Source organism: Mixophyes fleayi, chromosome 7 (assembly GCF_038048845.1).
Source record: "Mixophyes fleayi isolate aMixFle1 chromosome 7, aMixFle1.hap1, whole genome shotgun sequence".
Taxonomy (NCBI): domain Eukaryota; kingdom Metazoa; phylum Chordata; class Amphibia; order Anura; family Limnodynastidae; genus Mixophyes; species Mixophyes fleayi.
In genome coordinates this window covers 142489935-142517897 of record NC_134408.1, presented here as the reverse complement: position 1 = coordinate 142517897, position 27963 = coordinate 142489935, and the positions used below count along the sequence as shown (strand labels likewise).

Here is a 27963-nt window from a genome sequence, read left to right as displayed (position 1 = left end):
GCAAAAGGAATATTCAATGCATATGTACCCTCATGGATCAGACGCTTTAGGCACCAATCCTGATTTCAAAGCCCTTGGCTAGGACGACGAGGGCAATGGGCACAGTGTACTCTACAGCTAGTTAGTTAAGCTGCTGTGAAGACGTCACCATTCAATCACAAGCGAACCCAGTAAGTAGACGGTAAGCGTTAATTATGTACCTCAAAATCTGCAGGCCCGCAAAGCTTCTTTATGTGCGCAACATATCCGGAACTTGTGAGTCTCCCGGACTTTCCGGGAGAGTACACAAGTATGGAAGATTCAAGTCCTGGATTTTTCGTAAGTGCGCTTGTTTTCAGCTGTATCATTTGCACCAGCTACAGAGCAGTGTAAGTGCCGACTGATAGTGATGACTGACATGCCATAGTCTGTGTTTTAAAAACTACACGTATGCATGCCGCTAGCTATCCTAGGACATGTGTATGCAGGTAAGAGAGACTATTGTGGGCCTGATTCATCATCTTCATCATCATCATCACCATCATCATCATCATTTATATATATAGCCCCAGCAGACTCCATAGCACTTTACAATTGGGAACAAACAGTAATAAAATAATACTGGGTAATACATACAGACAGAGAGGTAAGAGGGCCCTGCTCGCAAGCGTACAATCTATGGGGGCGTATTCTGTGTACAATCTGCGTTCCATATTATACACTTGCATTAAGGATTCAGGAACTCACGGATCTCCAGACACTTGTGCTTCTGAACTATGGGGCAGGTTTGTTGTGATCTACTACAAGAGACGCTGCAGGATACGTCCAATACCTGTGCGGATCAATAAATTCACCAAAGAATGCACAGGGAGAAAAAAAATGAATTAACGTCACTTCTGTAATGCTAGTATAGGCATTAATGATAAAAAAAGATGCTAAAAAAAGGGTTTTTTTTAATAAAAATTCAATTAAATTCATTTATTAGGATGTTCTTAATGTCTACTATGCATAAAATAAATTTTTACAGTTGCACGTTATTGCAAACACATGTTATAGCATGTGTACATGACTGTCATCACTACTAATCAGGACTTAGACTAGACCTGTAGCTGGAGCAAGAGATACGGTAGATAAACAAGTAACTTTCAGACACTCAGGGGTAAATGTATCAAGCTGAGAGTTTTTCGATTCTAGCTATCATTTATTTAGTACATTCTACAACATGATAGCTCGAATCTGATTGGCTGCTATAGACAACATCTCCACTTCTGAAACCCTCCGGAAAACTCTCAGCTTGATACATTTACCCCTCAGAAGTTGATTCGGATGCAGCTGCGTGCGCTTGCGTTTGGCACGTCCCTACTGTAAATTCACTACGGCAAAACGCCCCTTCCAGGCCCACTTCACTTCCCGAAATCGTGGGCTGTAGTTCGTGTCCTTTGTGCTCGCAGACGCAAGGAACAGGGTTGTGTTCACGGACGTTTCTGACGATTCTGCGCATGTGTAGAGTGATTTTGCGGACGATATGCTCAAAATCGGAACATATGTGCCTTGATGAATCGGTCCTGTATGTACAGTACACATTAAAATCTTTATTATTATTTTTTAATGTATTTAAGGGTAAAAACTTTTTTTTTTAGAAATTCTTTTTCAATTAATGATTACAGTATAAAGAGTGGTTCATTTATTGTATAAAATATGTTTTTTTTAATGCGTTCTGATATGACCTTGTACCTCACATACTCTTGTGTGTATACAGCAGTCTGTTCTTTCTGTCTACATACGGCTAGTAACGTTTAAGCAGAACGTACTTACACTAAGATTGAAATGGAAACAAATCTTGAGATCCGCTTGGATTTGAATACCGTCTTTACTACGCTCATGTTACATTTTCTTTTTTTAAAACTCAACTTGCGTATAAGTTGCGTCCCAACATATATCACACCCAATGTATATAAAAGTGCGTGGTGTGTGCATGTTACTATGTATCACTTTATAATCCATCTGGGGTGTTTTTGAACAGAGGGAGAAAAGAATATCCGTCTCTCTGTGTCTCCTCCATGTCTCTCTTTTAAGGATGGTTTGCGGTGTTGGGAACAGTCCTTCCTCATTGATAACACAGACCTTGCTTCATTTCCAGCTAACTTATCTAACATCTGTCACATCACAGAGCTGGACGGAAACCACCAAGCGACATTTACCTCCAATATTCACGCTCTCAGTGGGATCCCAGCCCTCTCTTTTCATGTTTCCTGTTTCTAGGGACCATCCATATTCCCTATGTAAACAGAGCGGAGGGTAAGGTGGATTTCGAATGTCACAGGTCACAATGTAAATATTGTGTGGTCCTCTGTAAGGTGACCCCGCCTGAGATCTTCACATAAATCTGATTATGTTACTTTGTGCCCTCGGAAAATCTGCTGTAACTCTGTCATTTTAAGTTCAGCACGACATTAAAGAAGTACAAGAGAATAAGTGTACAGTTTCTGTTGGGTTTTGGGTGGTAATAATATTTCTAAGTTGTTTGTCAAAGTAGTCAGAGCCAATACCAAATGTGCTTTAATGCACTTGATCAAGGGTCTTTTTTGGGAGTGCCATGAGAGCTAGCTTCCCCCCTCTAAGTACCATGACATCCCAACACAGCTTTACAGGGGAGATAACATCTGGATGACCTATCGGGATGGGTAATGTAAGAGGACTGTTGGGGAGAGGAGGGGGGGGGGTAATAGAAGCAGAGTAGAGTGAGGGTGGGGGTGAAGAGAGAAAGACAGACGAGCGTGAGGGTGGGGGGGAATAAAGAAAGACAGAGGAGTGTGAGGGTGGGGGGGGGAGAATAAAGAAAGACAGAGGAGTGGGAGGGAGAAGAAAGAAAGATAGAGGAGTGTGAGGGTGGGGGAGAAGGGAGAAGAGAGAAAGACAGAGAAGTGTGAGGGTGGGGGAGAGAAAAGAAAGATAGAGGAGTGTGAGGGTGGGGGAGAGAAAAGAAAGATAGAGGAGTGTGAGGGAGAAGAGAGAAAGATAGAGGAGTGTGAGGGTGAGGGAGAGAAAGATAGAGGAGTGTGAGGGTGGGGGAGAGAAAAGAAAGATAGAGGAGTGTGAGGGAGAGAAAAGAAAGATAGAGGAGTGTGAGGGTGGGGGAGAGAAAAGAAAGATAGAGGAGTGTGAGGGTGGGGGAGAGAAAGATAGAGGAGTGTGAGGGTGAGGGAGAGAAAGATAGAGGAGTGTGAGGGTGAGGGAGAGAAAGATAGAGGAGTGTGAGGGTGGGGGAGAGAAAAGAAAGATAGAGGAGTGTGAGGGTGGGGGAGAGAAAAGAAAGATAGAGGAGTGTGAGGGTGGGGGAGAAGAGAGAAAGATAGAGGAGTGTGAGGGTGAGGGAGATAAAAGAAAGATAGAGGAGTGTGAGGGTGAGGGAGAAGAGAGAAAGATAGAGGAGTGTGAGGGTGGGGGAGAGAAAAGAAAGATAGAGGAGTGTGAGGGTGGGGGAGAAGAGAGAAAGATAGAGGAGTGTGAGGGTGAGGGAGATAAAAGAAAGATAGAGGAGTGTGAGGGTGAGGGAGAAGAGAGAAAGATAGAGGAGTGTGAGGGTGGGGGAGAGAAAAGAATGATAGAGGAGTGTGAGGGTGAGGGAGAAGAGAGAAAGACAGAGAAGTGTGAGGGTGGGGGAGAAGAGAGAAAGATAGAGGAGTGTGAGGGAGAAGAGAGAAAGACAGAGAAGTGTGAGGGTGGGGGAGAGAAAAGAAAGATAGAGGAGTGTGAGGGTGGGGGAGAGAAAGATAGAGGAGTGTGAGGGTGAGGGAGAGAAAGATAGAGGAGTGTGAGGGTGGGGGAGAGAAAAGAAAGATAGAGGAGTGTGAGGGAGAAGAGAGAAAGATAGAGGAGTGTGAGGGTGAGGGAGAGAAAGATAGAGGAGTGTGAGGGTGGGGGAGAGAAAAGAAAGATAGAGGAGTGTGAGGGAGAGAAAAGAAAGATAGAGGAGTGTGAGGGTGGGGGAGAGAAAAGAAAGATAGAGGAGTGTGAGGGTGGGGGAGAGAAAGATAGAGGAGTGTGAGGGTGAGGGAGAGAAAGATAGAGGAGTGTAAGGGTGAGGGAGAGAAAGATAGAGGAGTGTGAGGGTGGGGGAGAGAAAAGAAAGATAGAGGAGTGTGAGGGTGGGGGAGAGAAAGATAGAGGAGTGTGAGGGAGAGAAAAGAAAGATAGAGGAGTGTGAGGGTGAGGGAGAAGAGAGAAAGATAGAGGAGTGTGAGGGTGAGGGAGAGAAAAGAAAGATAGAGGAGTGTGAGGGTGGGGGAGAAGAGAGAAAGATAGAGGAGTGTGAGGGTGAGGGAGATAAAAGAAAGATAGAGGAGTGTGAGGGTGAGGGAGAAGAGAGAAAGATAGAGGAGTGTGAGGGTGGGGGAGAGAAAAGAATGATAGAGGAGTGTGAGGGTGAGGGAGAAGAGAGAAAGACAGAGAAGTGTGAGGGTGGGGGAGAAGAGAGAAAGATAGAGGAGTGTGAGGGAGAAGAGAGAAAGACAGAGAAGTGTGAGGGTTGGGGAGAAGAGAGAAACATAGAGGAGTGTGGTGGAGAAGAGAGAGAACCAGAGAGCACTGGAGAGGTCAGAAAAGGAGAAAGAACCAGAGAGGGGCAGGAAAAATTCTGCAGAACAGTGAAGAACACTTAAGTTCATAAAGTCTTAGATTTGAAGAGAGTGTTCATACACCCATTTGACATATGGCTTTACCAACGTTTCACCCAGGGAATGAATATTTGAGAGCTCCTGAAAGTGGTACCTCAGAAACAGATAGTAAGGTGGGAGCCTCAGGTCCACATCACATTTCCAAGATCTTGGTGATGAACACCACAAGGTACCATGATAAGAGCAGATAGTACACTTCATCTAAACCAAACATCAGATAGGAATGGTTTATCTGTATATTATGTCCTAGTATTACATTAACACCTACAGCTGGAGGATAATATTAATATGAACACATGTTCTTTTTCTTACTTTCAATCTACTTAGATAGAAACACGCGTAAAACTTGAAAGATTTATGGGAGGTCATTTATCAATCCTTCTATCAAAGAAAAGTGGAGATGTTGCGATTAGCAACCAATCAGATGCTAACAATCATTCTCTAGAATGTACAAGACAAATGATAGCTAGCATCTAATTGGTTGCTATGGGCAACACCTACAATTTTCCCTTTTTGAAGTTTTAGTAACTCTATCCCTATAGATACAAAATATTATTTACTGTGCATAGTCTGGGAAATAAATCTTACTTAGAAAGAGTCAGGTTTATATGATTATAGAGTAACATCACATGCACTATTAGGCAATGCCTTTAGTTTATACATCACTGTCACATTTCAGCTTTTTAAGGGGACATAGTCCAGTCCAACCACAGCGTCATCTCTTCTTGAGAAGATTCCACTTGACTTAACCTATTTCTTGGCCTTTTTTTAATGTTCTTTCTCTTGTTGACCTCCCACCTCACCTTTGTCCTCCTGTCCCTTCCTCGGCCTTCTCTCCAGCTTTGTTCTCACTATTCAGCCAATGTGTCCCCTTATCCCCTGGCTGTTCTTGTGTCTAGCTCCAGATGTTTTCTTGTGTGCATTGTATTTGTCTAACAGTCGGCTTTCTCTGATTCTTCCCAAAAGTTCTTTTTTGCGTGATTGGGGTTTTCATGAATGATGCTCAGGTCACGGATCCTGAACAAGTTGTCTGTAGATCCTTAACGTGTGTTGTGGGACCTATTATCTGGAATGTTCGATACTGGGTTTTCCAAAAATAAACAGCCTATCTCTCCACACTGCCCCTGGATTTCTCCTCTTAATGACATTTCGTTTAGTAGCGCTCCTCACTATGTAGAGTTGAACGCATTTGCTCATCGAACATGCCCAATGAAAGATGCGTGCATAAAATACCCGCATCTCTTCAGTCTCAAGCATTCTCTCTTCATGCGTCTTGACAAGTTTAGTAGTAATTTGCAAAAGTTGCATTACCCTAAGATAATAATGTAAGGAATTGCCAGATACACTACAGAGACCAGTTCTTGAGAGTTATTAATAAGTCACATTTACCATACAAAACATAATAAAATAATAAAAATATAATAAAATGCAAATACAAAATACAATTTAAACTTAAGTAAACACAAACATATGTTATTTTCCAGTTTAAAAATAAAATTGCCATCTTCTTAATAGCTGGCCGGAACTTCATATAGTATGTGAGGTCAATCTGCAATCAGCCAATCAGATGTGGCTAGATAGTGCAGCTGGTCATCATCATCCTTGCATCTCATTGCACCAGCCCTCCAACACCTGCAAGAGATACTCCAGCTGGCAGGGTCTGTGTCCAGGTTTACTCACAAGTACGTGACACGACATTACTGTACCTGCTCTACACTCTCCCGTCACTTCCCTCTTCCACTCCACCTCTCCAAGTATAAGGAGTTGTAAGTGTAAGATGCGACAAAAATTGCATATGTAGGTATGCAAAATTTTTGGTGAATGGCACGGAAATGCCTACTTTACACCAAAAAAATGTTGCGTCTGTCTGTCCAACTCTACACGAGCTGTAACAACTGTAAGAGAAGATACTATGTGACTATGTCTGTGATCCTTTCTGTTTGTACCTGTATAATAAATCCCATACCTGTATCTATCCGATGAATAAAAGCAACCCATAGCTTGCGAGCAGGGCACTCTTACCTCTCTGTCTGTCTGTATTACCCAGTATTGTTTTATCACAGTGTTTGTTCCCAATTGTAAAGCTCTACGGAATTTGCTGACGCTATATAAATGTTGATGATGATGGTATGTGAATACTTATTTATTTAATACAAATGACAATCATTCCAGAACAATGCCAGAAACACATCTCCCTGTTATACAACATACAGCACAATGATGCATCGTCCGCATAAAACACAAGAAAAGGATGGATAAATATTCTATGAAGATGCCATGGTAAAGCATAGAGACAGCTGTCCTTGCACAGTAATGTTTTAATCAAGTGGGCAGCACAGTGGCCTAGTGGTTAGCACTTCTGCCTCACAGCATTGGAGTCATGAGTTCAATTCCCGACCATGGCCTTATCTGTGTGGAGTTTGTATGTTCTCCCCGTGTTTACGTGGGTTTCCTCTGGGTGCTCCGGTTTCCTCCCACACTCCAAGAACATACTAGTAGGTTAATCGGCTGCTATTAAAATTGACCGTTGTCTGTGTGTTAGGAAATTTAGACTGTAAGCTCCAATGGGGCAGGGACTGATGTGAGTGAGTTCTCTGTATAGCGCTGCGGAATCAGTGGCGCTATATAAATAGATGGTGATGACTATATAAAAATCATTGCATAATGTTTGTCTCAGGTTAGAGGTAGACAGACATATTCAAATAAGCCATCTTTTCGGATGATTGGAATTTTACAGACCTCCAAAGAAAACATCCAAGAAGGGTGGCACAGTGGTTAGCATTGCTGCCTCACAACGCTGGGTCATGGGATCGATACCTCCTGTGGCCCTATCTGTGTGATGCTTGTATGCCCCCCCCACCATGTTTGCGTGGGTTTCCTCCAGGTGTTACACTTTCCTCCCACACAGTCCAAAAACATATTGGCAGGTTAATTGACATCTGACAAAAATGGATCCTATGTGTGTGTGTGTGTCAGGGAATTTAGATTGTAAGCTCCAGTGGGGCAGGAATGGATGTGAATGATTCCATAGAATAGCAGCTGACCAAGACTGTTACCTCACCCTCTGCATCAATGTAAAGTGCTTTGAGTTCTATTTGGAGAAAGACGCTATATAAATAAAGAATTATTATCATTAGAAATCTCAACTCTATCAGATTTATGTAATAAGGTATCAGAAAAATCTCAGTGCAGTTTATCTTTCCTCTCAGCTACTAGCACAATCCAGCTACTACAGGCTTAGGAGCTGCATTATGTTTGCTGAATATACTCAGCACTTCATCATCATCATCATCACCATTTATTTATATAGCGCCACTGATTCCGCAGCGCTGTACAGAGAACTCATTCACATCAGTCCCTGCCCCATTGGAGCTTACAGTCTAAATTCCCTAACACACACAGACACACAGAGAGAGAGAGAGAGAGAGAGAGAGACTAGGGTCAATATAACAGCAGCCAATTAACCTACCAGTATGTTTTCGTAATGTGGGAGGAAACTGGAGCACCTGGAGGAAACCCACACAACCACAGGGAGAACATGCAATACATGCACACAGATAAGGCCATGGTCGGGAATTGAACTCACGACCCCAGTGCTGTGAGGCAGAAGTGCTAACCACAGAGCCACCGTGCTGCCCCCACTTTTCTGTATATCACTCCATGAAAATGACCACATCAATCAAGGGTTAAATATAAAAGACCAACTCAGTCTGCATTTCCCCACATTCATATATCAATTACGAACTAACGCGTTTCATCACACCTCTGTCACTTTATCACAGTATCTTGTCACAGAGGCTATATGAATATATATTTGGCTATATGAATACGTAGCCCTCAATATATTGTATATTTGTGTAACACATTGTGCAGAGTGTTCTGACCTTGCACAAAGGGGCTTATTTGCAGGGTACGGCGATGTTACTGCGCCGCTGTGTCTAAGTGTCTAGAAATCTTTAACTCATAGATCTTAGCTTCTCATAAATCAGACTATGAATGAACAGAATAAGTGCGGATCGTTCCATGTCACTGTGTTACATTATTAGGAAAACAGAGGACAGTACGTGGGGGATTTTATGGACCGAGTAAACCTCAGGCCATCTTTATGTCCACTATTTCATTGAACAAATCACAGAAACTGACCAGGTTACTACAGCTTTACGCACATAGTATTGTTATTAGCCGTAATCCTTTTTGGGATATATATGTGTGTGGTTGGAGGACTATGCAATCTGCTCTTAGAATTACGATGGGAAAAGATGTTGTTGTCAATAATTAATATAAGAGAGGTCCCTATTCTGAAGAACTCGCAATCTATAATCAGGAGGGAAACCACTGCGCTGTAAAAGGAAGAATTTCTGGTGTACTCTGAAGACATATTGGGGAAATGACAACACCTGACTGAGCCGTCCAATCAGCTGCAGTCTATACAACCGCGTCAGAATGACAGAGATTCCCCGCCGGCAGCAACAGGAGAACTGACCTGAGGATAGCTCCCAAATGATGGAGACCCTGGATATGGGACCTCACAAGTCTCCTAGATGGAGTATGGGATTTACTATACACATATTATTATAACTGGAGTCCTGTAGCATATTCTGATGTGATACTATATAAATATACACTATACAATAGCAGTTAGGACATTGGGACAATATTCCAGTGGACAGAGTGTTGGTTCTTTTACAATTTAAACACTATTATTTCTGTCCTTTTAGTATGTTAAATGCATACAATATTACTTGTGCTTACTAGTTCCTTAACATTCCTAAAATGATTTTCCCTGTTGTATCAAGAGTGGGAATTACAAGTGTTACAGGGGATGTTCGAAGTTTGATAGACATCATGGGGGGAATGTTCATTGGACAGAAAGTTCCCAAGTCAAAAGCTAAATTCAGACCTTTGGGGGAAGAGTGTACTCAGGTCATAAATCGACCAGACTTCTCTTCTTTTGAGAGGCTCCTCAAGTACCCCCCCCCATCCTCTCCAGAGTTTGGGTACTTTTTTCAAGCTCATAAATTTCAGAAGAGTAAAGTCATAATTGTGGAACTTTGGGAAACACTTTGGGTTTCCAACTCAATTCTAATGTTTCTTAGATGTTCTGCAATTCTTGTATGGAGACATTGTATGGTCACCCCACATGCTGAAGCCCACATGGGCATTCTAACACATAGATTAGTCCTGCTGTGTAGCAAGAAATCATCATCACCATTTATTTATATAGCGCCACTGATTCCACGGCGCTGTACAGAGAACTCACTCACATCAGTCCCTGCCCCATTAGAGCTTACAGTCTAAATTCTCTAACACACACACACACACACACACACACACACACACACACACACACAGAGGGAGAGACTAGGGTCAATTTTGATAACAGCCAATAAACCTACCAGTATGTTTTTGGAGTGTGGGAGGAAACTGGAGCACCCGGAAGAAACTGTGTGGAGCACCCGGAGGAAACTCCACACACATAAAGCCATGGTTGGAAATTGAACTCATGACCCCAGCGCTGTGAGGCAGAAGTGCTAACCACTGAGCCACTGTACTGCCCATAATCTTTTCCTTTATTTAAAATTTCCTGCCTGTGGTATGCAATGTGAAATTTTCAACAGTTAGGGTGTTTCTTTGTCTCATTTGCTTATGTTTAAACCCTTTTCAGCCCTTACACTAATATATGCTCTTTTTATATTAAATAAACTTATTTTCCAGTTCTTCAGTTTATTACCTGCACTAGTATTTAAAACAACGCCCCACACTGTAATTTCAGGTATCTTTTACATTTCTCAATAGTGGGCAGAACACCGTTCATATAACCGAAATGAGTTTATTTTCGGGGTTAATTTCCAGTAGAGTCACAGAAACATCTGTCACCTGCTCAACTGTCTTATAGATGTTTGGAGAAGTCTCAAGACGCAATTTGCAGATGTCTATTTTTTTTTTTTATCAGATGTAAACCTTTCTCGCGCCAGAGGGGGCAGCAGACAGTTGTTGTGCAGTGATTGTTACCTTCATCATCATCATCATCATCTTCATTGTTTAGTTATAGGGAGCCACAATGATCTCCGACAATAATTGCAGATATTTGAATACAGTAAGCCATACTTGCCAACTCTCCCTGAATGTCAGGGAGATTCCCTGAAATAAGTGTGATCTCCCTCACTCCCTGAAGAGTCTGGTATTCTCCCTGATGCTGAGCCAGTACAAGACGTGGTTGGCTTTGCCATCTGTGGCATGATGACATAGTTCAGAAATGGTGTCCTATGTCCATGTATTGATGCCTATGGAGGTGGCCATTTTCATGGAGACCAAGATTTAATTAAAGACTGACAGGTAAGACAACATGACTTCAGTAATGGAGACAGAAATGTAAAAGACACTACAGTCTCTAGAGATTCATTAGCTGCTTTTCTTTAACGCATAGTTGCCTACTCTCCCGGAATGTATGGGAGACTCTGGGAGAGTGAGGGCAACCTCCTGGTTCTCGGCCCCACAATAGATAAGTGGCAGGGGGTGGGGCTTAATGACACATATATTGTGTCATCTTAGCCCCACCCCCTGCTGCAATTGGCCAAAAATGTGACAATCATTTAGGGGGCAGGGCCAAAACGATGCTATTAATCAAGCCCCGCCCCCACATGCCCACCTCCCCCGGGATCTCCCTGAAGCCAACGAGGAAAAGTTGGCAAGTATGCAGCAAGCATGAATAGAAACATGAAAATGGTAAATAATAACAGATACGTTATAACAATTAGGCACGAGAGCAATGTCAGGTCACAAATTCTGAGCATGTGAATAAGCAAACAGCATAGAACAGCCATGGGATTCAGCAACAGACAAGTGAAAGTTGAACCTATGAAGTCAGGAGCCACGAAACCACCAAACTGAATCACTGACGTTTTCTAATCAACCAAAACCAGGTGCAGGTCTGAGGCTGCAAATGTTATTGTACTTTTCTAATTGTTTTTTCCTCTGTTATTTGCATTACTATTGTACATAACAGAAGGAGCGTGTAATGTAACAAGAAGAGGTCAGATCGTTATTCGGTGATTTCCTGGTATAAGAGAGACTGACAGGTGGATAAGGTGGGATGAGACTAACCCATACATTGGGTGTAGAGACTGATATATTATTCAGCGTTGACGACCCTCCTGGAGAGGTAAGGAGCAGCCCTGTGAAGTCGGGGGTGGGCGACACTTAAGATTTGTGTCATGTCGCCCTATCCACCATAGCGAGATGACACTTCTCTGTCTGAAGCGGCATCATGGGCACCAACAGATTCTCTTGGAAGTCCCGGAGATCACCCGCTATCTCAGAAGCCATCTGAACATTCTGGGAGAGTTGGCAACTACGATCTTACTAACCAGTCACAACTGGTACTTGGGGGCATATTCAATTAGCCGCGATGTCCCTCTGAACATCGCGGCTGCGCTCTTTTTCCGGTACTACGGTAAGTCAACACCATAAATTTTTCCTCGCTCCCCTATGGGGAGAGAGGGGACGAAGAGAAATCCGCAATGTTATATCGCTGCAGGGTGAGTTCACGTCCATTACGGAGGCACTCCGCAGCTAATAAATATATCCGTTAGTGTTCCTTATCAAAGACACCACTAATTATCAAGACAAAAAGTTGGGGAGAACAACACATACAAATGATTGTATCAGGGCACCCAAAACTCAGCATCCACATATACAAATAGTGCAAACCCTTTGTTCTCCAATGGTCTAAGAAGTTCTGCAGCAGCTGACTTTTTATATATTTATTTACAGTGTCCAATGTTTTGCTAAAGAATATTAAAGGGGTTTTCCATCTCTGTTTGTCTTTAATTTTTTAGTTTGCAAATATCCTCCAACAACATGTACCAAATACATTGATTTCCCTTTCCAACTTCTGTCCGAGGGTTAGGCAGGATCCGTCAAGTGGGGCACCACACAGCTCTGCCATGCCGTCTGTATTGGATACAGCTGTTTCCAGAAAGCAGCTCTGTGTTGTACCCCAGGGCGATGCATTAACTCTGCCTGATGTTATAAATACATGGCTTAAAGGCACAGATGGAAACAAAGAAGAAAAAAGAATTGTATGTGATAAAAGTCACAGGAGGATATGTAAAAGTCATTATCATGGTCCTAAACTTTGTTTTCTTGTCTGAAAGGGGTGTGGCCACAGCTTTGGGCGTTCTAGAGATTTGAAATTCGACTGCCCCTTTCCACCACCCCTTCTCATTCACTGCAATCGCCAACACCTTACCACACACGCCAGTGTGAATTTCATGTGGCACTAAGCCACTAACTCACCACTGCTCTGCAGCAATGCAGCCAGGAACCGGAGTTACCTCCCAACTTGTTGACCCACCGGACAAAGCTGTCCTTATTGCAATGCGGCTCAGAGCCCTCAATTCGGGACTGTCCTGCCTATATTGGGGTAGTTGGGAGGATACATTAAAGTAAACTAAAGGTGGGAAAAACTTCTAAGTGAAGTGTGGCAAGTAATGATTAAACACGATTCTATTTAGACGCCTATCAAGCATACTTGCCAACCTTTTAACATTGAATTCCGGGAGATCCCGGGCAGGGGGGCGTGGTTGGAGGGCGGGAGGGGGGGGCGCGGCCAATCTCGTCATTTTATCCCCACCCTGGCGACAAAAACGTCATTTTGCCACTGGGGCGGGGTCAAAATGACGCCATTCACCACGAATCGCATCATTTTGGCCATCAAATAGCAGTATGCGGGATACTTGCCTGCTCTCCCGGGAGTCCGGGAAACCTACTCGAATTTCGGGACTCTCCCGGAAATTCCGGGAGAGTTGGCAAGTATGTTATCAATAGAGGATTTGAACAATTGCTGAGACGTACGCTCATCACTCAGAACAACAGACATTGGACTGAGCAGTTGTCCAAAATAGGAACAGACACTGACGATTACATCCAGCATGTGGAAGAAGAGGTTCTGGATTTCTGTTCATATACAAAATATAACAACATATACTGAGAATTGCAGCCTGCATACCGAACATGGGAAGTGGTACTATGTCATTTTACATACTCTTTTAGCAAAAGTGTAACCCCTAACCTCCACTTTTATATGTTGTATTATTTAGTAACATTTATTTATATAGCATATATTATATAGCATATATTATATAGCATGTATTATATAGCATTTATTTATTTACCATACTCGGCAACGCTTTACAATGGGGGACAAACACAGCCATAAACAAGACTGGGTGTCAACAAACAGACAAAGAGGTAAGAGGGTTCTGACATATAGCGGATGAGGCCATTCTTTTCCCTTGATCAATACAGGTATCTGTCCCCAATGATGCAAAGCTGCAAGAAATATTGATATCCTTTAAATAAATTGAAAACATCTGCATGATAAGCATTACAAGGGCATTATATATTTATTTATTTACTTATTGAGCGCTGCATAAAATTATTATTTCCTCTTTGAACAATGAGTTGGAAGATTCTAATGATGTGAGATGTGGATTCCAGCATGAGGTCTTACTATAGCTAGTGAAACACTGCTGCCACCTATTGGTTTTACATGGAATCCCACCCAATGACCAGGAGCTGCAAATTGACATTTATATACCCAACAACACTACTCTTAAAACAGCAAAGTATTTACATATCTATGTTATAAAATAGCATTGTCTTATAAAACAAAAAAATAGTTATTTAGTCCTAATTTAAGGAATTGTGTTTAGAGGGCTTTGCAGTTGCTTTTAGCTCAGCTCACCCTAGTCCTAATGGCTATTGCATGTGGATTACATACCATAAACCAGGCTTGGTCGACCTGCGGGTCTCCTGGTGTTGTGAAACTACAAGCCCCAGAATGCATTGCTGGGTAAACGCCAGTCTCTAGCTGGCAGGGCATGCTGGGACTTGTTGTTTCACAACAGATGGAGAGCCAAAGGTTAGCCAGGTCTGCCATAAGGAAAATAATCTGTCTCAGGGATTTGAAGCAGGGCTGAATATCATTTGAGTCTTATTTTAAAATGGTAACCATGGATACGTGGACATATTTGCATATCCTTTGTTTAGGGGTCTATGTGATGATGGGACATTCATCAAGGTTCCGCTAAGTTCTCAAGAAAAAGATGCAGGATCCGGGAGGGGGACTTACTCCTCTGGGAGGCCATAATGCACTTGGCTGGTGAGCTGGGGGCAGCTAAACATGATGTTAATTCATTAAGGCAAGCATACTGAGCACAATGTGTGTTTGTTTTAAAATGCACGTATATCGGATATATATGTATGCCCAAATTCCACAAGGAACGGATGTGAAGATACCTGCGGTGATGAATACAGGGGCAGGTCTGCTCTGCTTTTCTACATAGGACACTGCAGGATACGTCCAATAACCTATGTGGAATATACGTTCACAAAAGAACGCAGAGGGAACAAAAAAATATTCAATTAATGTCACCTGTTAATAATATAGGCAATAATGATAAAACACTATAAAATAATAATAACAAAGAATGACAAGAATCAGCAGGTTATGTATCCTGTTGCTGACAGTGTAATATAGAACTAGTGTGAAATGATTCACTGCTCCAGCTCTGCACTGCCACCTGCAGGCCAGAAGCTTCAGTGCAACTGTTCTCTACTGTAGACGATGGTAGGGCCCTATTTATTAATGTAAAACTTATCACAGCGATAAGTGTAACTTTTTATTATCACTGTAACATAAATTGCTTGTCGCTGCGATTTGACGTTATTAGATATTTAATTATCCAGAGGTTTATTTATTGCTTACTAATAACGGTTATGTATTGCTCTATAGAACCCGCTCTACTCGTGTGAGTATATGCTTGCGGACCTGGTGTATGCGTATGCGTAATTATATATATAATTACATGACCAGCATGCAAGTGGCATGGCTATCATTTTAGACAAGTAGACAGACAAAGCTGCATGTACCACTGTTAGGTGCACACAGCCCCCCCTTCGTGAGCAGAGCCGTGTGTAGCGGACATACCTCCCAAATGTCCCTGACTGAGCGGGACAGTCAGCTAAAATTGGGACTGTCCCACCAGAATTCCAGCAGAATCAGGACAGTTGTCAGCCTGTCCTGTCTGGTGGTAGTCAGTTTCACGATACTGACTATCCCGACAAGATAGAGAATGACATGAGGAGTCCGATTTAGTACTACACCGACCTGAAAAGAAAACTACTTACCGGAATGAGCAATGGCACTGGAGATTGTAGAGCTACCCCATTTCTATGTGAGCAATGGCACTGAGCAATGTCACTGGAGAATGGAGAGTGAAAAGAACTCTGCTACCCCTGTTTCTGTGTGAGCAATGGTGCTGGATCTCCTGGGGAGGGAGATACTTATGAAATCCAACACCCGCGAGATCCAACAATGCAACAACAACGTTTTGCCTGGATTCAGATTAGAGGAAGCGTGAATGTACCAAGCCGGCTTGGCTCGGTACTCAGATTGGCGATGTTTGGGGGGTTCGGTTTTCGGAAAAACGAGCCTGAGAATCTCTATTTGTAATCGGATAAAAGCCTGAAAAACATGAATTATAAGCTCAATATCTTAACAAACAAGCACAAGGCATGATTTGCATCATAAGACAGTAAACACAAATATTCCAACATTTGGATGAAGCTTCGAAGTAGATGTGGCAAGTAAATGTATTTATAAATACAGTAAATGTATTTATTGATACTTAAATAACTTTTCATAGAGTCTTAAAGCTTCCAGGAGTACTGAAGGGGTCCCACCTTGCTATTATCCCATCCTTAATCAAGGACCAACAGTAAGACAGTGGAACATCTTTTGTACATGATACTTTTTAATGGAAAACCAATCCCATAGATTTGGCAAGCTTTCGGGTGTAAAGTTTACTTTTAAATAAAAAAGAAAGTTCTTTAACTAAAGTTTACCACATACCATTTGGTACAGGATGACTGATATTGTGCCTATATTGACACTTTTATTTGCTAATACTAGACCATTGCTGTTTGATACAAGACTCAGGAAGACGCACAGCATCTCTTAAGTTGTGACTCAGCAAAACACAGACTTTAAGGTGCTTCCTGTCCACTTTGCTATAAATTGAGCTGTTCTGAAAAATGACAATTTAAGAGACCGTTGGAGAAATCACCTCCAGCTGGGCAGGTACAGGAACCTCTCAGGAAAAAAACAACAATCTGTCAAATGCTGGAACGTAGAGTTAAATCATTGATCGATGCGGCTCCCTGACAGAAAACATGTTTTACCCCGTGAGTCCCAGATGGATGTGTAATATTTTACTAAGCGCAATATTTTATGCCTCTATAGTAATGCAAAGAAGCCAGTGCCAGACTTGCAGATCACTGTGCCAGCTCTGGTGGCTTAAACTTAATATCTATGTTTTATTCCAAATCACAACAACACCTGGTGCTTAAATATCATTTGGACAACAAAACACATTGGACACATTGCTAACAAATATATACTGTAGAGCCGTGCGTGCAACAGATTGATGTGTAAAAGTTGGGCGTATGAGCTTTATTTAATAAAGTTTTATTTGGCATCACAATCTTCCTGCAACACATCACCGATGAGTGCTGTTGGGGACCCTGTTTCTTTTGGTCTGTGACTTCCCACTTGCCCTCATTCCCCTCCTCACATCATGTCACTGCCCCTGTCACATGCAGCCCTTTCCCCACTAATACATCAATAATCTCCTGATGTACTCTGTGCTGCTATGGGGACCCTGCTCCTTCTACTATATAACTCTCAGTCTGTGGCTTCCAGCTGCCTCCATTCTCCTCCTCACATCATGTCACTGCCCCTGTCACACGCAGCCCTGTCCTCACTAACATGATCACATGACTGGACAGGTCGGTGCCCCCCACATGATCAGCTCATTCCTCTCCTACTGCTGGGACCATTCTTATTATCTGATTGGCTACAGGTTGGTCTAGATGATCCAGACAATAAATAAGGATAATAAAAAGATACTTTGACCATAGTCAAAAAAACCTTAAAAAGATGCATTGAAAAAAATGTAAGAGTAATACATATCTTTAAAAATGAGAGATGAAACAGGAATTCCTCCTTCCTTTCCTTCATCCTTCTTCTCCTTCATCCTTCCTCTCCTTCATCCTTACTTTCCTTCATCCTTCCTCTCCCTCATCATTCCTCTCCTTCATCCTTCCTCTCCTTAATCCTTCCTTTCCTTCATCCTTCCTCTCCTTCATCCTTCCTCTCCTTCATCCTTCCTCTGCTTCATCATTACTCTCCTTCATCCTTCCTCTCCTTCATCATTCCTCTCCTTTATCCTTCCTCTCCATCATCCTTCCTCTCCTTCATCCTTCCTCTGCTTCATCATTCCTCTCCTTCATCCTTCCTCTGCTTCATCATTCCTCTCCTTCATCCTTCCTCTCCTTCATCCTTCCTCTGCTTCATCATTCCTCTCCTTCATCCTTCCTCTCCTTCATCATTCCTCTCCTTCATCCTTCCTGTCCTTAATTCTTCTACTCCTTCATCATTCTCTCCTTCATCCCTTCTTTCCTTCATCCTTCCTCTCCTTCATCCTTCCTCTCCTTCATCATTTCTCTCCTTCATCCTTCTCTCCTTCATCCTTCCCTCATTCATCCTTCCTCTCCTTCATCCTTCCTCTCATTCATCCTTTTCTCCTTCATCCTTCTCTCCTTCATCCTTCGTTCATTCATCCTTCCTCTCCTTCATCCTTCCTCTCATTCATCCTATTCTCCTTCATCCTTCTCTCCTTCATCCTTCCTCTCTGTCATCATTTCTTTCCCTCATCCTTCTCTCCATCCTTCCTCTCCTTCATAATTTCTTTCACTCATCCTTCGCTCCATCCTTCCACTCCTTCATCCTTCCTTTCCTTAATCACTCCTCTCCTTCATCCATCTCTCCTACATCCTTCTCTCCTTCATCCTTCCTCTCCTTCACCCTTCTCCCCTTCATCTCTCCTCTCCTTTATCCTTCTCTCTTACATCCTTCTCTCCTTCATCCTTCCTCTCCTTCACCCTTCTCTCCTTCATCGCTCCTCTCCTTCATCCTTCTCTCTTACATCCTTCTCTCCTTCATCCTTCCTCTCCTTCATCCTTCTCTCCTTCATCGCTCCACTCCTTCATCCTTCTCTCTTACATCCTTCTCTCCTTCATCCTTCCTCTTCTTCACCCTTCTCTCCTTCATCGCTCCTCTCCTTCATCCTTCTCTCTTACATCCTTCTCTCCTTCATCCTTCTCTCCTTCATTGCTCCTCTCCTTCATCTTTCTCTCTTACATCCTTCTCTCCTTCATCGCTCCTCTCCTTCATCCTTCTCTCCTTCATCGCTCCTCTCCTTCATCCTTCTCTCCTTCATCGCTCCTCTCCATCATCCTTCCCTCATTCATCCTTCCCTCATTCATCCTTCCTCTCCTTTATACTTCCCTCATTCTTCCTTCTCTCCTTCATCCTTCTCTCCTTCATCCTTCTCTCCTTCATCCTTCTCTCCTTCATCCTTCTTCTCCTTCATCCTTCCCCTCCCTTGGCAGTGCCACAGTGTTGTATCAAATCTACAGTTGAAATTCTTAAATATTAAAGAGTAGAGATTCTCAAAATTGTTTTACAGTGGTTCTCTATAGATTTTCGAACTTCAGATAGACTAAAAAAATTCAAGCTATATTTGACCAAGATAGGCCAGTTCTCATGTTTAATGTTGTACAGCGCTGTGGAATTAGTGGTGCTATTTAAATAGCTGATGCTGATGCTGATGAGATGGCTATATTGTGTAGTGTTTTCAAGGTTTTTAAACACAAAGGGTGAATTCAGACTTTGAACATAACACAGAGCAATGTTTGCTGTTAAAATTAAAAAGAATGATAAAACACTATAAGATGTAGTCACTCAAGCTTGATCGGGCTGAAAAGGTAACGTTTTATAGTTTATTTGTACGTCATTTAGCTGCGAGCTGCGACTGTGAACAGAATCTCGAACCGCTTCGCCGTTATAAAACACCCACTCTGGTTGTTGAACCAAAAACTAATTCAAATATTTTCGAGATTGGTTTGACCAAAGGTTGTCGTCCCAGGCTGGTTCAATAAAATTTTGAACTTACAGAAATAGTTTAACCATTTCTACTAAGGTGTAGTGAGGATTGATCTACCGCATGGCGTAGAGACCTATACCCTGTACCCCTGGGGTAAGGGGCCCTGGAAGGCTCCCCCTGAAGGTGAACACTGCCTTAAATTTCATATACACAATTGTAACATATGAAATCTAATTATATAACGTTTAAAAGAAGAAAAACAACAACAACAACAATAAAACAGTTCACATAAACAGACCAGATCAGTATGGTCTACGGGCAACTTTCTAATTAAGGGCAATGAATTCTTAATGCTTCCTTAATTTTCTTAAAAATCCAGTTTATGACCCAAAACACACTTATCTCGCTAATGCGGTTCCTGAGGGGCTCTCATCCTCGGTGAGCTGGTAAAACAGACGTTCCCCCCCCCCAGTCCCTACGGACAATCAAACGGTGTTACAGAGCAAGGAAAAATGATGTTATTTTCTACTTTCTGGAAATGGCTTTGTCTAAACATTAGCACAGTATCCCCCCCGGAATAGAAATACACAAACACTAAACCAGTTTCTTATCCGCAAATCCCCACAACTCATTTAGTGGGAAATATTATTTATCCAGCAAAAAAAATAAATCATACAGAATCCCCATTAATTATTTTCACTCACTTAGTTAGTTTTCATTGTATTCAATAAATAATTCTTCTATAATCAATGTGAAGGTTTCTATCAAATGTCTTCCTTAATTTAGATTATTTGCCAAAGTTCTGTACGAGTCTACATTGCAAAGCATCTGACCGCGCATAATTGTCCGCTCTGCGCAGTCGCAGATGTGCGCACACTCATATCCTAGGTTTTGCAATTGTCTTTGTGAAATCAATCAATCATTACTTTCAATCCTTCCTACATAGGGTGCACGGGACTTTAAACCATTGAACCATCAACTTCTGTTTCTCAGCACCATCTGAATATATGAAATATTCAATCTTTATGTGGGAAAGAAAATGCTCTGTGACCCTCTGGTATTATTATTCACCCCTCCTAGTGACTGAATGTGTGGCCCCAGCACTAGGACCCAGAGGAGACACACCGGGGACAGTTGCTTAGCAACAGAAGGCTGGCATGATCCAATGAGAAGTGTGTGGGGGGGGGAAGGGGGGACTGGATGTCAGGGACCCAGGATGGAGGGGAGGAGGTACCGGGATAACCCCCGGAAAATTTGGGGGCATGTCCGTGGACTCCTGGGGTATAGGTCTGATTGCATAATGAACATATGGGTAAGGATCATCATCATCATCACCATTTATTTATATAATACGACAAATTATAGTAAGTTAGGAGTTACCAATAAGAATCCTAGGAAATCATATGGATACTTTATATAAGACAAGGAAGTGACGAGTTCGGAGAGGAAATTACAACATCAGACCGAGTACTCAACACACAATGGCTCACTCCATCACTTAATAGTTTTCTGAAAAAAACTCCCTCCTCCCTCCTCCCCTTACCTTGTCTCACCACCGCCGCCTCTCTGCTCTGTCTCCTCCCCTCCACTCACTGACACTAGTAAGTGGAGGGGAGGAGACGGAGCAGAGAGGCGGCGGTGGTGACAAAATAGCCTCTTCCCCCCCTCCCCGTCCATCTGAATGCTGTGCGGCGGCCGTGACAGGTATGGTCAGCGGTCGCCGCACAGTTTTAAAGTATTTCAGAATTCTGTGGCGCCCTCCAGGCGCCCTCCAGAGCCCGGCGCCCTAGGCAAGTGCCTAACCTTGCCTAATGGGAGCGCCGGGCCTGGTCGCTTGTGTTCGTCAAATGTGTGAAATCCCTGTGGTGCTTTCTCACTCACGTGTGAGAGAGCACTCCAAGAACCGAGTGTGCTCGGCTACCGATGCATTATATGTGCTACTGTAATTAAGAGAAAACAAACTGCTTTTCTTTAGGTGATCACAATAGGGATCCATGACTCTTATGGCTATCGGTGCTCACTATGAACAATGTTCTTTCTGAGGAATTTGGAAATTAAATAGTTTAAAGTTTCATGTAGTGAGAACTCCTCTGGATCTACCTCTCAGTGCAGCCCTGAACATCCCTGAACATCCCTGAGCATCCCTGAACATCCCTGAACATCCCTGAGCATCCCTGAACATCCCTGAGCATCCCTGAACATCCTTGAGCATCCCTGAACATCCCTGAACATCCCTGAACATCTTTGAACATCCCTGAGCATCCCTGAGCATCCCTGAACATCCCTGAGCATCCCTGGACATCCCTGAACATCCCTGAGCATCCCTGAACATCCCTGAACATCCCTGAACATCCCTGAGCATCCCTGAACATCCCTGAGCATCCTTGAACATCCCTGAACATCCCTGAACATCCCTGAACAATGGATCTTTCCTTATAAGATTAGTACTCAACACTATAATTTACAGATTGCTTGTTTTAAAGGGATCAATGCCAATCATTAATTTATTATATGACATCAGTTTTGATAGATACAATATTTAAATTATGCACAAACCAAAATATTTTTTAACGGGTAGACATGATATTTCCCAGTCGCACTGGAAGGCACAAGAAGCGGTTTAATCACCACCTAGAGGGGGCAGCTTTGAAACATCAATCCTGACGACTGTGCAAGTTATAGGCATAACTGATTGCTCAACAATAATATCAAACTTTATGCTAAGCGTTTGGTTAATCGCTTAAACAAAGTTCTTACAGAAATTATTTGCTATGACCTTGTGGGGTTTGTGCCTGGGCAACAGAAGGGCAATAAAAAGAGAGCAATAGATCTCATCCAAATTATAAATAAAATGAAAATTCCCGCAATCATTTAATCCCTAGAAAGGCTGTTTATGTTCCAAACATTGACGGCCTTTGAAATTACAGACAAATTTCTCCCTGGGATCTCAGTTCTCTATACCTCTCCTATAGCTAAGGTAATGGTCAATGACACACCATCAGACGCCATCCTTTTATCTAATACAGCTAGACAAGGATCCCCTGTCACTTCTGGTCTATGCCCAGGCAATGGAACCCCTCACAGCACTGACCAGACTATCAGAGCTTATTCGTGGACGGGACATGGGAAACCAAAATTTTAAATCTCTTTACTTACAGATGACATACTCCTGAACCATACCCAGCCAGAAATCTCTATCCCTGCTTTATATACAAAAATATTATACACACTATTGTGATTGAATGAAACAATCTACATATACTGGGCCTGATTCATTAAGGAAAGTTAAGTAAAAAATTGAGTATGTTTTCTCCTGGACAAAACCATGTTACATTGCAAGGGGTGCAAATTAGTTTATTATTTTGCACATAATTAAGTACTGTCTGTTTTTCATGTAACACACAAATATCAACTTTAAATTTCAGTGTACAAATAAGTTATCAAGTATTTGTGTGCTACATGAAAAAACAGCTAATATTTTACTTATGTGCAAAATAATAAACTCATTTAAACTGGAAGCTCCAATGGGGCAGGGTCTGATGTGAACTATTACATCTCCTCCTTTACAGTAATAAAATAGTGATGCAAATGAAATAAATACCACACTAGGCAGCAGGAAAGCATTGTGACAAAGTAATGAATATGTTTCTAGTGCTTTCTTATAGTAACGTTAAACTGCAAGGCTTTGTCATCATCAGCTATTTATATAGGGCCACTAATTCCGCAGCGCTGTACAGAGAACTCACTCATATCAGTCCCTGCCCCATTGGAGCTTACAGTCTAAATTCCCTAACATAACAGACACACAGACAGACAGACTAGGGTCAATTTAGTAGCAGTCAAATAACCTACCAGTATGTTTTTGGAGTGTGGGAGGAAAAGGGAGCACCCAGAGGAAACCCACACAAACACGAGGAGAACATACAAACTCCACACAGATAAGGCCATGGTCAGGAATCGAACTCATGACCCCAGTGTTTTGAGGCAGAAGTGCTAACCACTAAGCCACCACGTTGCCACTGTCTAGGCTTTAACTAGTTTTCCAACACCTTTGTGTACGAGCCCATCCTGTGGGCGCTCTTTAGTAAGAATTTACTTTATTAATATATGTTTTAATGTTTTTGCTGCTATCCACTGTATCACAGCTCAGTGAGAGGGTAACTTAACGTCCACCAGTCATAAACTTCACTGAATGAGATATGACAATGTAACATTGTAGTTCATAGATTGTTTCCTTCCTATGATGATAGAACTGAGAGGGAATTTGGACACATTCTGTAAAATTGCCATTTCAATGTTTAATTCAAGGACTTTAAGTTTTTAGAACACAAATTGAAATGATTTTACTTGTTGTTGAGTCGAATGTTACAAAAATGATTTTTTTTTTTGTCTCATGGGTCTCAGGGGAGACCGGAGCCGTTTTACCTGTCATGTCGCATTAATCTCAGGTAGCGCTCCCTGAGGTCTGAGGAGAACTGCGGCCCCTCTCACGTCCCCCCTGACATTACTTGCTCCATTTGCTGGGCGAGAGATTATTTCCTGTGGTTTGTGTTTATCCTCTCAGCGACCACGTGAAGCTCTAGGATCCTAAATCATTTGTATGGCAGATTTATTTTTTTACGTTTCTACAGAAAAATCTACAGGGAGGAGAAGCGGCAATGGCTGGGACTGCGGCGTAGACTAGACATTGTATTACCTGGTAATGTTTTGTTATAATGTGTAGCAAATCTCCCGCCCTTCCCTGCGGCAATCCTGCACATTTTTAAATCATTCAATATCTTTGGCTCATTTTAAGAATATATGATTTGTTTGGTGAAAATAGAAATTCTCCCTTCAAAACATCCACAGACAGACTGTTTCAGCCTTATTTGGCCTCCTCAGTGCAGGACGGAGTCTTCTGCTCAGCATAGGAAATTCTATATAAACTGCTTTAGTAAAACTATGACATGTCCAAACTATGGGGTGTTTTAGAGCATGACACCCACCAAGGTAAACATTGATCAGAACATGCAAACTCATGACCTGATCAATATTCACATGTCGCTATGTATAAAGGCAGAGCCTGACTCAGCGCTAACCGTAATAATATGACTTTTGCGCACATGCACAAATGCATCTGCACACTTATGTATTTACGGCTGTATTTTAAGATACAGGTAACTTATAGTAAAGGTAAGTCTGGGACTGTCATCATCATCAACTGGGAAACCTGCACTAGGTCAATAGGACGTGAAGTTACCCCTCCTAAAAGTTGTGTTGTTTAAAGATAGTGTTAGTAAAAATCTGGTGCATCTCTAAGGGGCGTGGCTAACTTGAGTCTCCACCCACCTTACTGTAGGAAACTTACACTTGGTTTATGAATGAACTTCATGGTGTCGATAAAGTTCATTCATACAATGAACTTCATTGAGACCCTACATTCGGTTTATAGGCAAATGGCCAATCAGCGTGGTGTTCCCACGCTCTAACCAATCAGAACAAAGCTCTGTGTTTGTAATTTTGTTTTTTTTATTTATAGACCATCAATAGAGATGGCATGACCACACTTAAGGCCAAATTCCACCGGCGAAGGGCACAAAATTTCACATACAAAGAGGAACATTTTAAAAAGAAATTGCGGCGGGTTAATTAATCACTGATATATTCCCCCCCAGCATTTCACTCACATAAAACCTGTGTGCTTGGCATTCTAAGGGTTAATAAATAAAAATAAAAATCAGGTTATGGTATTTTAGGAGTATTTTTAAATTAATGATGTTGTGTCTCTATAAGAGGTTAAATGAGTCCCACCAGTGTAAAACACAAAAAACGAGACGCTAGAGTGTGGAAAGTGTTAATTAATGCATGTTCTTATCACCACCCAAACTCTCACATTCACCAAGATATAATAATACTGAATTAATAATCAGTCCTGCTGTTATGTCTGTTAGGAATAAATGTTGCGTCTTTACAAGTAAAATGAGTAAATGTAACTGAATTGCAGCAAACTGCAATGAAACACCCTATGTATACTGAAATGCGGGAGTCTGCACCAGGCTGGGACCACTTACTAGTGTAATGTTGCTCCCATTTGATATCTCCCCTCACACTGCACTGTCTATAGTGCCTTCTTTACCTACCTTTCTATTGCTTTCTTCTCATATTTCTTCTGTTTTTCTCCTCTTCTGTTCTGTCTTCTGTTCTTCTCCTTTGCGCGCGGCTCTTCTCTGCTCCTCAGTGCGCTCACTGAATATGTCGTCTGGCGTAATGTCGTCACGCCAGACATTCAGTGGAACTGAGCAGAGAGGAGGCTGCCGGGAGTCGCCGCAGGTGATTTCCCCCCCCCACCACGGCTGCAAATGTTTTATTATACAGGCCGACAAGCAGCGAAGGATGGCAGGCAGACAGGCCCCTTGAGCACCGCAGGGCCATAGGCAGTTGCCTAGATTGCCTCGCGTTATATCCAGCCCTGCTTTCGGGGTCTTCTGCTACCGGTCTGCACATGCGCGCCTATTGTTAGGGACGGGATGTGATATTTAGGTTTACTGATGGCAGTCAGTTGTCTGATGATGTCACTGACCGCCTGAGGGTATTGGACTGATTATATAAGACAGGTTCTGGCATTGGTCCACCTCCAGAATATTGGGTCAAACCTAGTTTGGTTCCTGCTCCACCATGCTTGTTCCTTGTCATCCTTTATAGATTCACTCCTGATATTCCGGCTCTGAATCCTCCTATTCTTGACCGTTCTTTGGTATCTAATTCTGGTTCTGTTTGGATCTCCCAGTTCTGACCTTGGCCATCTTGACTACTCTTTGCTCAGGCTCCAGCTGCCTTGCCAGTGACTGGCATTGAGGGCCACGACCTGCACTATTCACGTAGCGAAGACCAAACCTCCTTGCGAGGGTCCCTGGCGCGTTAGACTCAGCGCCTCTTTGCTCACTCGCACCGACTGGTAGGTGCTCATCCATCGATTCCTAGTGTTAATAGTGAATGCTAAAGTCGTATTACCCTATTTGTATGCAATATAATAATCTATTGAAATTAATTTTCCATGTAAAATATAATGAAATACACACATCTCCACATCTGTTATTTATCCTTCACAAATCAAATGGGAATATTCTTTCTACAAAAGTCCAAATAGTGACTTTTAATTAATGAAGCAATGTTACAACACAGCAGCTACATAATATGATATAACTGCAGCACTAATGATTTAAGGACTGTCAGATGGAGGGTTTAATCCGCAAGTAGCCAGAAGCAGTTAGATTGTGCCGCTGATAGTCATCATTGTTGTGTATTGTTATCTCTGTCAGTGTAACTATCAACAACAATAAAGCGATATTATAAATCTTTAAAGACCACTTTTCTACCACAGTGATAGACTTTTATGTGACATTCACTTCCCCTGGAGCAGTCTTTTCATTCTTTACTGTTTTATTAAAATAAGTTGAAGATCTCCTCCAGTTGGACAGTAATCACTGATCCCTTCGGTCCCTACTTCCTGCAGATCACCTATTATGTTCTGTGCCATAGTGCATCTATTCAACTTGTCTCTTTCTCAAGGAACTTTTCCCAAAAGTATGGAAGACCGTACATGTTATCCCTTTGTTTAAATCTGGAGACACCTGTAATCTATACTATAAAAACTTCTGGGAAAAAATCACAAATGCCATGCTGAAATCCTTTATACCTGATAAATCAATCCAATTAAATCTGGCTTAAAAACTGATCATAGTACAACTAGGATCCTGGTCAAGGTGACTAATGACTGACAGAGAAAGACATTTGTCTGCCCTGTTTACCTGGACCGTGATAAACCTGCGTCCTATTAAACAGTCTGTGTGTGTCACTTCATGTGATTGTTGTAATGGGGATAAATCTTAATGACTTGTTACCCCATGGGTATGTATATACTACCCACGGTGTTTCACAAAGCAAATGTGTTTTTATTGTTCCTGTCTATTGCAGGTCTAAGTCTCGGTACACACTACAGAACATTTCTCCCGATGTTATGTCTCTAAGACTGAACGTCCCGATCAGCAGCAGATTCCTGTGTACACACTCTACACGTTTGACACGATTTACATTCAGATCTGTGCTCTTCATCTGTCATGACTAGAGATGCTCAGGCTCGGTTCCCCGAGAACCGAACACACCCGAACTTAGCAGATCCGAGTACCAACCCGAGCCGGCTCGGTACTTTTGCGCGCCCTCTGAATTATATTATAAGTACCGCCCTCCACGGCGATCCAGCGCCATTTCACAGAGGGACACAGAAGGGGTAGAACAGTTCTTGGCAGTCTCTAGTGCAG

General features: G+C 42.4%; 1 long non-coding RNA gene across 1 annotated transcript in view; it reads right to left on the bottom strand.

Moving 5' to 3' along the window:
• The window catches only part of LOC142097082 (uncharacterized), a 65431-nt gene extending 50426 nt beyond the window's left edge, over nt 1–15005 (bottom strand). Inside the window, exon 1 of the long non-coding RNA XR_012678119.1 lies at nt 14958–15005. This is a non-coding gene — a long non-coding RNA (uncharacterized LOC142097082). The remainder of the gene's footprint in view (nt 1–14957) is intronic.
• Between the last annotated feature and the right edge of the window lie 12958 nt (nt 15006–27963).